Here is an 11,957-nt window from a genome sequence, read left to right as displayed (position 1 = left end):
AGGATCTGAATAGGAGTGAGGGGTAGCATAAAAATTCACAAACTATGGTTATGTCTTGTGCATGTGCTTAATTAATGGGATTAGAACAGTTAATTTTAGCTTGTGCATAATTAGGAGGTCATAGTCTTCAGTTTTGAAAGATATGAAGGAATACAAGTTGAAGAAAGTAATATTTAGCAAAGGACAATATGGCATAATGTTTTGTTGGATAAATGACTTGTTCATAAAAGAAAAATATTTTGATTTTAGTTTTGATAAAGCCTGGCCAATAGGAGTCATTTTCAAGTTAGTGTGAAGTGGCCTTAAGGTTGTAAATAATACTGTTGGCCAAATCCCAATACTGTGCAGATGAGAAAAGGATGCAGGAAATTCTGTTGTTTATACACGTTTCTGTAACTCTGAGAAGCAAGAGGAGCCTAGAAAATCCAGAGGGTAAGGGGTCTTTAAGATTGGATTTAATAATTAATTCTTATATTTCTTTTGGGTTACTATCATGCTGATAGTGGAGAGGAAAACAATCTGCAGTATTCAGTAAAAAATACTGACACCAAGTAACATTAATACTAACACTCTATTAAGCATAGCTTTTCGCTTCCTCCCCCCCACCCCTTTACTAAGGAAAGTATACCTCAATACTGAAATTCTTTTTCGAATCACTCTGTGAAATATGCCTGAAGTAGACAATGCTGGTAAATCCTTAATAGTTTTTAATCACTGATGTTTTAAAAGTTAGTGTCTGAGAACTATTTGCAGCTGTTCATATTGCATGTTATTGTTAGGAAGTGGTCTCAGTATTTCTCTTTTCTAATTAATATAATCCTCATTTCCTTCAGAAAATATCAGATAGCATAAGAAAAAAGTGGGAAATACAACATAATCATACTTAATTGAATTATTATTTTTTTAGTATTACAATTTGCTGATTCTGGATAAAGGTGTCTAGTTTGTCATTATTTGAAAGGCTGTACCCCAGATGATGTGAGAATGCATGGACCATCTGTCACCACTGAGAACCAGGAGCCAAATTTCAAAAATAATTCTGATGAGTTCAATAAATGTATATAGCAAGTAGGATTAACAGCCCTCCTACTGAATATACAGTTAGCTGTGTTTTGTCTGTCTTACTTTGAAGTAATTCTTAAAGCCATTTTGTAAAGCAGACTCTAGTATCAGTAATCTTATTGCTATAAGCCTAACTCCTCTTCTAGATTATTTATGTTTAAAAAATTTACATTTCTGAAATATTTTGAATATACTTCTTTACACAATATACTGAAGATAAAATTATTTCCATAGAATTATTGGTATCATTAATTGAAATAGGCATATCTCTCAATATCATTAAATGTTCCTGATAATTCTGCAAAAAAAAAAAAATTGGAGGAAAAATTAACATGTCTGTCACTTTCATGTATGTGTGTGTAGTATGCTTTGAACTGAGGCCATTCTTTCAAATTAAATATTGACTTCAGGTGGACCTGAGGTATAAATTCATCAGAAAACAAATACTATAAAGTAGCTGGTAATGGGTAAACTGAAAGTACTGTCACTGAGTTCAGCAACAAAGGGTGTTGATCTTGGAATCATTTAAACCATACAAATTTACTGTTCTGCTGGTTGGCTAATCTGTTGGCTCAAGAGACTAGCAATTGTGATCAACATTAATAATTCCATCCTAATAACTATTATCCCTTTAGTATCTGCAAAAGATAAATAATAACAATAAAATCATGTTTCAAACTATATTGAGAATAAAAAATACTGACATTTTTACCAAAAAAAATTTAATTAACACATTTCCTCTGAACGTTCATTGGTGAGTATGTACAAAAATTAAGGGCAACTTTCTATCAGGATAAACTACTAGTGCAGATTTAAATTCATCTTGCTTTATTTGGATTGCTGAAAAATATTGTAACAATGAGGTATACATTTTGAATTTCAGTGTTGCTTTTACTTTTTAAAATATCCATTGCAAGTCACTAGAGTGGTACACTTGAATGAAGTATTTAGCAGCAACATTCCAAGGGAAACACAAACCTTACATTAATATTCAGGCTTTGTTAATTATCTATGTAAATGAGCATGTGCTCTGAAGTGTATTGTGCAGCTTTTCACGGTTTGGTTTATTTTCATCCAATTGCAAACAAACCCCCCTTGAGCACTAAAAGTTTTTCTGTACTTTATATATAAATTTTAAAAATGCTGTGCAAGCATGAACTTTCTGTTCCAAAGATCCATGTTTGTGCAACACAGGACACAACACAGAGGGCTATTTTAGAGAGGAACATTCCTCTCCTCTAGGAAGAGGAAGCAGTTCCTTCTCTGCCTGTAAACTGTTTATATAGATGTGAAAGCTGCTTTTACTTATGTCATTATCATTACTGGGGGCCTGATTATTCAGTACTATTCACTCCCATAAGTGCGATCCATTTCTTAAGTAGGTGTCAGTAGATCTAAAGGTAATTATTCTTCTGTGATGGAGTTTCTAGAAAAAAACTGCATCTAGAAGCAGTGGTTCTAAAGGACGTATCTTGGAAAACAGAGATAAAGACTTTATTTGCATTTATATTAAACTATGTTGTAGCAAAATAGAGAAAACAACAAACTCTTGGGTAACACTGAAATTGAAATCATCAATTTCAGTTTGTGAGTTTTGTTTTCCTAGCATGGATTGATTTGTAGCTCATGTGCCTATATAGAGTCCATCTCTGTAATGATTGCCTGTTCCTTGCCCTTACTCTTCAATTTCTCAGCTTTGAATCTTCTGCTTTAAATACCACTTCTATTGTTATTATAATCCATTCCTGTTGCACAAACCTTTTTGGAGGGCTTGGACTTGGTCTTTAATTTTCTAAGTTGTTTAAAAAAAAAACAAAAAAACAAACATTTTCCTGTGACTTTTTTATGGAGTATTAACAGGATTGTGCAAGTCAATTTGTTCCTAATTTTACTGACATAACATAGAGGTATATTAACATATAGAAAATGAAATGTTATCTAGAAAGTAATTTCCTGTTAAGGCATGATAGAAACCATATTCCTTGTTCATCTGGAAAAGCAGGTTTCTGAGCTAAGTACGCTTTTATTCCTGTTCCATTTTTAGTCTATGTGGTAATATATCATTGGCTGATTTATTGTGAAAATGATCCTCCCTGAACAGCCTGATTCTCTGGGCTCATGCTGCTTCTAGGTCTGATTTACATTAGGTTAAATGAGAGAAGTTTCATGCCAGATCCCATATTTAATGTCAATCTCATAACTGGAGGAATACTAGGGAAGAATACCAGGCAAGAAGTGCCCAGAAAGCTCTTCTTGTTTTTGCTTTAATGCTTTTTAACCTATTTGCAGTTTACTTGAATGCTTCTCCTTAACTTTGGTAGGTATCATTTTTGGCAAAAGGATGGTAGCTTCTTCTGACTGGAGTAAAATATTCAAAATAAATTTTGTAGTGGAGCCAGGATCAGTAACTTCGTATGCAATTGATTTTTACCTCTTTTGGTGTTACCTACCTCTATAGGCAGTGGGAAGATAAAGATATTCATGCTTCTCTATGTTTGTGACCATTACCACATAATACGCAGTACTTCATGGATTATTTTATATAATTCTTGTAACAGTGGAACTATGGCCTTTGTGATGATATATATTATCTCTTAGTACATTTCCTTCATATTTGTGGAGTTTTGAATCATCATAAAATAATGTGACACCATTAAAAAACACCAACCCTTGAACTACTAAAAGACAAAAGATTATTAATGTTAATATACTACAATAGTTAAGGATAACTGAAACTAATTACGTGTAAATGTCCAAGAATTAATCCCCTTAAAGAAAATTCTATAAAGACCTAATGGCTTCTAAAACTATTCCAATTAAACTGAGTGAATCTCTGTACAGCAGAATTCTGTTAATTATTATCCAACTGAACTGGAGTGGTTGAGCAAGCTGAAGAAATAGGCTCTGACCCAGAGAAAACAAAATATTCTTGAGCATTCTTATGTGGGTGGGAGATTGCTCAGTGTCACTCAGGAAACTGGTGAGTGTTTTGAACAAAAATTGTTTTGTATCTTAACTGTTGGAATGTTTTATCTGGAAAAAAAGTGTCAGATATCTGTGATTAATTTTGTCCTTCTCCCAGTATTATGAAATTGCTTTTGAAAGTAGGTCATGTTTTTCATACAAAAAGATCACGAATAATTACAAGTATAACATAATGATTTGTTATCTTATATCATTATATACTTCCCAGGTATTGCCGAGAGCTTTTTAAAAAGCAGGATTTTAAACTTTTTTTTTGGCGGGGGGGACATTCAGAGCTTTAATCTTCACACTGGAAATAATGTCCACTCAGTGTTTTGTTACAAGGGAGGGGAAAATGCCTATAGAAGAAAATGGACCTATACAGATAAAACTCATTTTTTAACTCAGTAATATATAAAATGTAAAGAGATGTGATATAAACTTGTGATACTTTTAATTATCCAACAGGTTGCATCTGGAAACAGGCTCAATCCAACCTGGCCTTCAGGAGCTCTAGGTATGGGACATTCAGACTTCCTCTGGGCAACCTGTTTCAATGCCTCACCATCCTTTTGAAACTCAAAGAAGCCCACTAACCTGATTTATAGGACAATCTGAGGAAAAAAAGTAAACCAGATCTTCTCTTAAGCTCTCAGAGCTGTCTGGGAGTAAGTGAATATCTTACATTCTGGCTGTAAACAATCACAAACTACAGAGGTTCTCACAAAATCACCAAGATAAATTTAACATTTTTCCTACTCATCTTAAAATGCTATATTGTATATTGCTGAGGTTATGAATGGCTGATAAAGGGAACTAATTATTGAAAACCAAACCACAACACAACGATCTTCTGTTTGAATAACTTACCATAAACTTATTTAAAGCTTTCTTGAATATATTTGTTCCAGTTACTTCAGATTCATTTATAGGCTTACTAAATTAAAATGAAGGAGACTTTTAGTTTTCTCCTTCAATTTTTACTTATTCAGTTGAATTTAGTGCTTGCAAGTCTTAAAAAGATGTCTAGAACAGATTATTAATATCATGCCCAAAGGTAGATCTAGCCTTGTGAATGATGAATGTCTTGGATGTGTACTCCCATACATTTCTGAAGCCTTCTACATTTCTTTCTGGGAGAGAGGGAGCTTTCCCTCAAAAGTTCAGGGAAAATCCACAAAAAGTGATCAATATCGCATCAAACGGCTATCAAAATTAACCTATGGTTTTAGGCAGCTTTACTCATCACAAGATCCTGATTATTTTCAGCACAATAATAACCAAAGAAATTTTAATTATACAGTAGCAACTCTTTGTCTTGTCATTTATCCTTGCAAAGGGAGAAATCTCTCAAGGTGACAGAGTAATCAGTCACTGATAACTGGGAAGACAGGAAGCCAGTCCTGTCTAAAAGTATGGAAGAATTTTGAAAAAGGAATAGGTACAAGTCCAAATGGTCTAACCTCTAAGATGTTTTTTCCCTCAGACATTGACCAGTTGTCTGATGTAACCACAATTATAAAAGTTCTGTCTATCCTGCTGTAACTGTTCTCAAATATGGTTTGCTGTTAAACTGGAAGTGAACCATGGTGATACTTCTATGAAATAAGAGCATTTATTCTGTTCATGCATCTGTTGATGTCACAGTAGTAAAAATGGATACTGTAGAAAGATGGAGAGATGTCTTCTCAAAAGCAGAAAATCATATAAAGTTTGCTGGACTGGTCATTAACAAAAATCACTTTCCATTTTCAAAGTGAGAATATTAAATTGTTCAGAATTAATGCATTTTCAATTGACTAATAAAGACTAGGTGCCTATACTTGGAATAAGTGGAATTAGATTAGAACTAAGGTGACTTGGCTACTTGTGTAGTCCATAAATTTACACTAGATTTTGTGTACCTCTTTAAATGCGTCTAAAACACTGTTTGTTCAATCATATCCTAATTACCTGGTAACTTGAATTTGCCTTATTTTTTAATCATTTTTTATTCTATTAAAAGCTAATTTCAGTGGTGAACCAGCTAATCAAACTTGACACAGAAACCACAAATAGCTGATGTATGGGATAAGGCTTGATTTGGCTTCTGTCTAATACTAGGTTTTCCTTGAGCTTGTCTAGGAAACCGGTGACATTCTATACTCCTTGCATACTCTTGTTGTACACTTTCTTTCCATGTGTAGTGACTAATAAATTAGTATCAATACTACAGGCTTGTGCATAGAGAAGTTATGGTTAAAATGTTGTGAAGATTTGTAATAGAATAAAACATTCATGTGGGAAAGAAAATACTGTAAACAATTGAAGTATTTCTGAGCTTTTTGTGGACTAGTAGTGGTACTAAATGACAATATCTCTATACAAATTCATGTTGTCCATATTCGACACTAAGTATTTGAACATAACTTCAGAGACATAAAGAAATATAAGCTTGCCTCTGTAAAAGAATTCGGAAGATACTGAAATGATATGTAATGACTAATGTTAACCAATAAGCTTAAATCATATTGAGTATATAATACTGGCTCTCATCCTGAAGAAGTCTACAAACTGCTTATACTAACAGTGACAGCCAAAAAGGAAAAAGAGTAGGATTTGTTCAGTCTTTAGCCTTATTATAATCTGTGACTACCTTCCAAGTTGTCTTTTTATGAATCTGTATGTGCATGGGATCTCACTCTATTGTAAGATATAAAATATATTCCTGCACTTAAAAAGACACAAAAATAATGAAATACCACTGTCATGGTTTTGTAATGTAAATGTACCATTTTTACAGTAAAACCTATTCATTACTAGGGAAAAATAGTAAAAGAGAACAGCAGGTAGGATTGCAGAGAAGTGAAGTCTGTTTCTCTTCTGGCACATCCTTTTAAGATGTAGAAGTCCCATACCCGGAAGTGTTCAAGGCCAGGCTGGATGGGGCTTTGGCAACCTGATCTAGTAATCCCTGCCAGTGGGAGGGATGGTGGAATTAGGTAATCTTAAAGGTTCTCCTTCAAACACTGTAATTCTATGAAAAAGAACTATAGTGATTTATTCGGAACAGGAACCACTGAGAAAACAGTTGACAACAGTAATGTAATAGTAATTATTTATTTTGAGAGAATATCACACTCCCTTCCTGCCCCCACCCCCCACCTTCCCCCATTCAAGTTATGACTGTTTCTGAGTGCTATGAAAACCTGTGTGGATTTCTCAAATATCTAATAATCTTTGAGTGTATGTAGCATCTTTTCTTTTCAAAGGGATACTTAATTAACTTTCTAACCAGCCTCTTTGCTTTAGAAAAATGTTAGGAGTTAATTTATTGATTAAAAGTTTATTCCATCTGCTGGAAACTTTTCAACTGATTTGAAGGCATATAAGGCATGAAAGAAGGCAGGTATACAATAGTGCTGTTTGTTATTTGTTTTTTATTCTGCAAGCACATGTCCTGAACTCATACTGGGTCTTTCACCAACCGGTAGCCTTAAGTCTTTCTCTGTGGGGTTTCTTTCTCATCACTATACTAATACTCATCATCTGGTCTCTCTTTGGGCTCTCTGGATGTCAGCCTTTCTCTCAGTACTCTGATTACACCACCCCGCTAACCAAACTAATTGATTCTCTCTGATCTTGCACATTCCATTGTTGCTGTCTGCTTGCTGTTTGATTCAAATGTAGCCAAATAGTGAAAAACTAAATATTTCATCACATTTATACTTTCAAATTTCAACTGGCTTGTGCAGAGCACATATTGATTTCTTTGAGTTTCTCTTGCATCCTGCAAGTGCACTTTAAGAACTTTTTTCTTCTTCACTTGCCAGCATTTTGATTTCTTGGAAAGAAGGAACAAATAAACTTGCAGTAATAGAAGTAGAAAAGTTACACAACTGAACATATGTTGTCAATGTGCAATCAAGGTTCATATCTCAGTAAGTTAGAAAATGCATTTCTTTCTAAAATCTGTGTACTTGATGTATGGATGAGTGTGTAGGCCCTCACAGAAGATATATAAACGTAATCTCATAAAAATATCAACTTTTATCCAATTGAAGATTTGAGGAGTGTAGCTGGCTTAAATCCATCATTGCGTGCTTTGTGGTGATTTTTGCTGTTTGTCTGTCTGTTTTGCATTTGAAATGGAAGAAAAATAAGTAAAAAGCAATAAACGTATTACTCCCCTTGAATAATAAGTAAGGATAACTCGGCTGTTTTTTGTTGGTGGGGTGTTTTTTGTTGTTGGTTGTTGTTTCAAAAAACAAAACAATCAGTCTGGGTTTATCTTTCAATCATTGCAGTCTGAAAATGGTTTAAAGAAGAAAAAAGTTTAGAAATGGGGAAATGGGATCTGGGCCTAAAGACAGAGCAGCATCAATGATCTTAAAAGGAAACTTAATTTTACTAAATATGATATTGGAATTCAAGATAACACAATATAATACAAATTGTGGTTGTGATTTCAATTTGATTCCAAAAATGTACTTAACAAACTTGAATTACTGAAGTGATGCAGTGGGAGAAGTTTTTATTTTTGTATGTCTTACAGATTTTACAATCAAACAAAAGGAAAAAAGAAATGAAAAGCAGCAAAACCTGTAAGACATTTCTCTTCACGAAAATAGAAATGCAACTTTATATGATTTTTGCAGTTTAATTGATTTAGTTATCAAAAAATAGTAGAAACTATAGGAATTTTTAAGTGAGTGAGTGTTGCATCAAATATTTTATATTTAAAAAAATGTGGCTACATAAGTGTAAAAGGGAAAAAAAAATGTCCAGATAATTTATGACAGGAAATAATTTGCATCGCATGTGTCTTTATTTCAGGATGTTTTTTGGCTGATTTCTAGTTTTGACACATGTAAGGAATATAATGCTTGGAGACAACATCATCTGCTTAAAAATATACCTTATGGTTTAATATTGTTATATTTTATAGCTATGGAAAAAAAAATAAACGCAATGATCCTTGGCTATACATTCAGAAATATTGAAATCACCACCTTTAATTTTCAGTATTAAAATAACACTTTTCTTAACTTGCTCAGACTCAGATTGTTGAAATATGAGAATGTGCATACACTGTCACTGTCCATTGAAATCTCTAGTATTTACAGGAAAAATATACCCTGTAAGTTGCACTTTAATTTACGTGCTCATTACCTATTGAGGGTGAAAAAAATAATAAAAGCATACACCTACCCAAAACCAAAGAAAGATCAAACTAAGGCTCAATCCTCTTCATATAGACTAGTCTAACACAACAGTACATAAATTCATTACTTCATGAATTTCTGTAGCTAATAAGTTGTCTAATTTTCAGTGAGTGCACCTACGAGCAAAATAGTTTCAGAGATAATGATGTCAGGGCTCACTCTTTTGCTGTTTCTACAGCTTTGGTGTTGCCAGGAAGCCCCAGCAATACAGTTGTAATTTCAAAGCTTTTTGAGTATGTTGACCTATTTGTACTTTTCAGATTGGAATTTAAACTATACAATATCAGGAAGTTTGTGAACAGTGCTTTTACAACGAAACAAGAGAGAAGCTACAGGGCTCAGCTGGCTGCAGGCAAAAATAGCTGCGGAGTGGCCCTTACCTCCCTGTCTGCTGTGCCGTTCATATATGTGGTATGCTCATCCAGATAGTTCTGGTCCCAGGTGCACGCATGAGCTTTGTGCTCAGCAGGATCTCCAGTGTAAAGTCACATACATCCAAATATTTAGGGCTGATTTTGAGGTTGCAATGAACTTTGACAGGCATGGTGATTTGAAAGTTGCGAATAGAACAGGGTCTGTTTTGAATAGAATCTGTTTTGCCAGTGGATGTCACTGTACATCTCCTTGCATCCTGTTAAAGCAAATCATCAGTCCCATTGTACCATAGCCATTCCTGTAACCAATTACCTGTTCTTAGGATTTTCTGCAGAATGACCAGCCGCCTGACTTCTCTTTGCCTCAGGTTTTGTGGGCTTTTTGTGAGTAGGTGCACATTCTTAGATTAAATTAAATCATCAATAAATTTTTGGTCTGTATTAATTCCCAGACATTTCTGCTGTTTACTTGTCAATTTTTATTTTATTTTTTCGCCCTGTTCTCTAGCCACAGGATCAAACAATCGCACATAGCATACAAGTCTGCATAGGCATGGTATGGCTCAGTGCTTCAGTGCTGTTTTCACACCTCTAAGCTCTGCTTTATCAGCTGGACCAAGTCGCAAGCTCCTGATGTGTAGACTTTCCCTATATTTTTTGTGCTGGTATGGCTGTAGCTTTACTTCTTGCTAATTTCCCACTCACTGTGCACTCCCACATGCGACCCACACTTCTGCCAGCAGAGAAGAGCAGATGAGAGGATTCAATTGATATTCTAGCCTATGCCACACTCTTGTTACTAATCCCACTATTTGTTATCTGTGGATGTCCATACAAAGCCCACAGCTGCACAAGGGTTTTCTGTCCTGTAGTAGCAGTTTTCCAGTTAGAATCATTTTTAAAATCAACTAACTCAAACCACCCAGAAGCCGAGGGGAAAATAAATACATAAATAGATCACGCACTTCCAGCTATGACAGAGCTTTACAAAAGATTCTTGTTTCCCTATGGAACTGATATGTCTGTTTTATATAAGTTCAAACAGTTTTGCACCTCCTGGAGTAAACGAAATTTACTTATTGTTGCATTTTTCTTGTTTTAGAAATAACTGTAGCAACATTATGTAAGGTTCTGACGTTTCCTGTAGTACTTATGAAAGAAGATAATCATTTTGGACTTTTTTTAAAATTTCTATTGCATTTACAGCTTATAATAAAGAAAATTAACTGGTTTCATCTGAAGCAGTTACTTTCTGTAAAGACACAGAATCCCTTTTTAAAAAACATTTGGCTGGGGCTTTCATAACTAGGAGATGTAACTGAAAAGTAAAACACACAGTTAGGAAAAGGGTGCTAATATGGTATCTACAAGTTGATAAGTCTTGCAGTGGAACTCATGGAAAACTTGAGTTCAATTAACAGGTATTAACACAAGTGAAGTATAATAATTATTTTCAATTCTGGTGATTTTGTCTCATTTGTCACCAGTAGTTAATATATTTATCTTTGCCCATAACAATAGCCTGGATTGACAAATCAGGAGCTCCTTTTTCTTGTCTGTTGTTTACGAACATTCGTTAAATAAGCAAAATTGCAATATAATGTGGTTTAAAGCATATTTCTTGTTTTGTCTGCCAAATGTCTGTAACATTTTCCTTCTTGTATCAACCAGATCTCTTTTATGCAGTCTTAAGCCCTCTCAAACAATACTATAAATGTTGCTTTCTACACCTTGGGCATTCTTTAGATTACTCAGTTAGGAAGGTTACTTTAAGAGGGATTCTGTGTTACTTCTCCTCCCTGAATTATTAAACAGGTGGAACTACCAGAAGATTTCACTGGAAAGAAAACTCCACTTTCATCTACTTTCCAATTATCTACTATTAAGTATATTATGCTCATTGAGTTCCACATGCTGAGCTAGCTAGTCTGCTGCTGCAAACTCAAGCTGGTTGCTGTTCAGGGTTGACTTCTTTCTTATGTTTAGAGGTCTCTGTAACAATAATAATATGAATCTTCTTTGTCTATAGTCTAGTTAAGAAATATTCTCTTTCCAACGTAAGTTTAAATTAGAATTTTTGGAGCAGTTAGAACCTTGGGTTTCTGCATAATGTGTGTTGAGTGACATCAGCAATAGTTTGAATCAAGTGTCTATCTGCTATATATCAGCATCATCAACCCTACTATCACTAAGAAATAATGAACAAAGCCAATTTCTGTATCTATCTGTATTCTAAAAGTTTAGAAATCAATAATAAAGAGTTAATAAATGCAGTCAGATTTTCTAGATTTCTCACTGTTTAGATGGATCTTTTTGGCTTTATAAATGTATTCATAAATCAGTGCTAAGAATC

At 34.1% G+C, this 11,957-nt stretch overlaps 1 protein-coding gene across 3 annotated transcripts in view; it reads left to right on the top strand.

The window, feature by feature from the left end:
* The first annotated feature begins 349 nt into the window (after positions 1 to 349).
* The window catches only part of CCDC102B (coiled-coil domain containing 102B), a 123,907-nt gene continuing 112,299 nt past the window's right edge, over positions 350 to 11,957 (top strand). For 2 of the 3 annotated variants that reach the window (XM_015855189.1, XM_015855193.2), the window contains exons 1-2: positions 350 to 432; positions 4,495 to 4,543. The gene's annotated coding sequence lies outside the window, so the exon portion shown is untranslated. Of the gene's footprint in view, positions 433 to 3,967; positions 4,043 to 4,494; positions 4,544 to 11,957 lie in introns of those variants that run through there. The other variant, XM_015855190.2, reaches the window with a different exon arrangement.

This window comes from Coturnix japonica, chromosome 2, assembly GCF_001577835.2.
Source record: "Coturnix japonica isolate 7356 chromosome 2, Coturnix japonica 2.1, whole genome shotgun sequence".
NCBI classification, from domain to species: domain Eukaryota; kingdom Metazoa; phylum Chordata; class Aves; order Galliformes; family Phasianidae; genus Coturnix; species Coturnix japonica.
The sequence above is the reverse complement of the archived record's forward strand: the minus strand, read 5'-3'. Positions and strand labels throughout refer to the sequence as shown.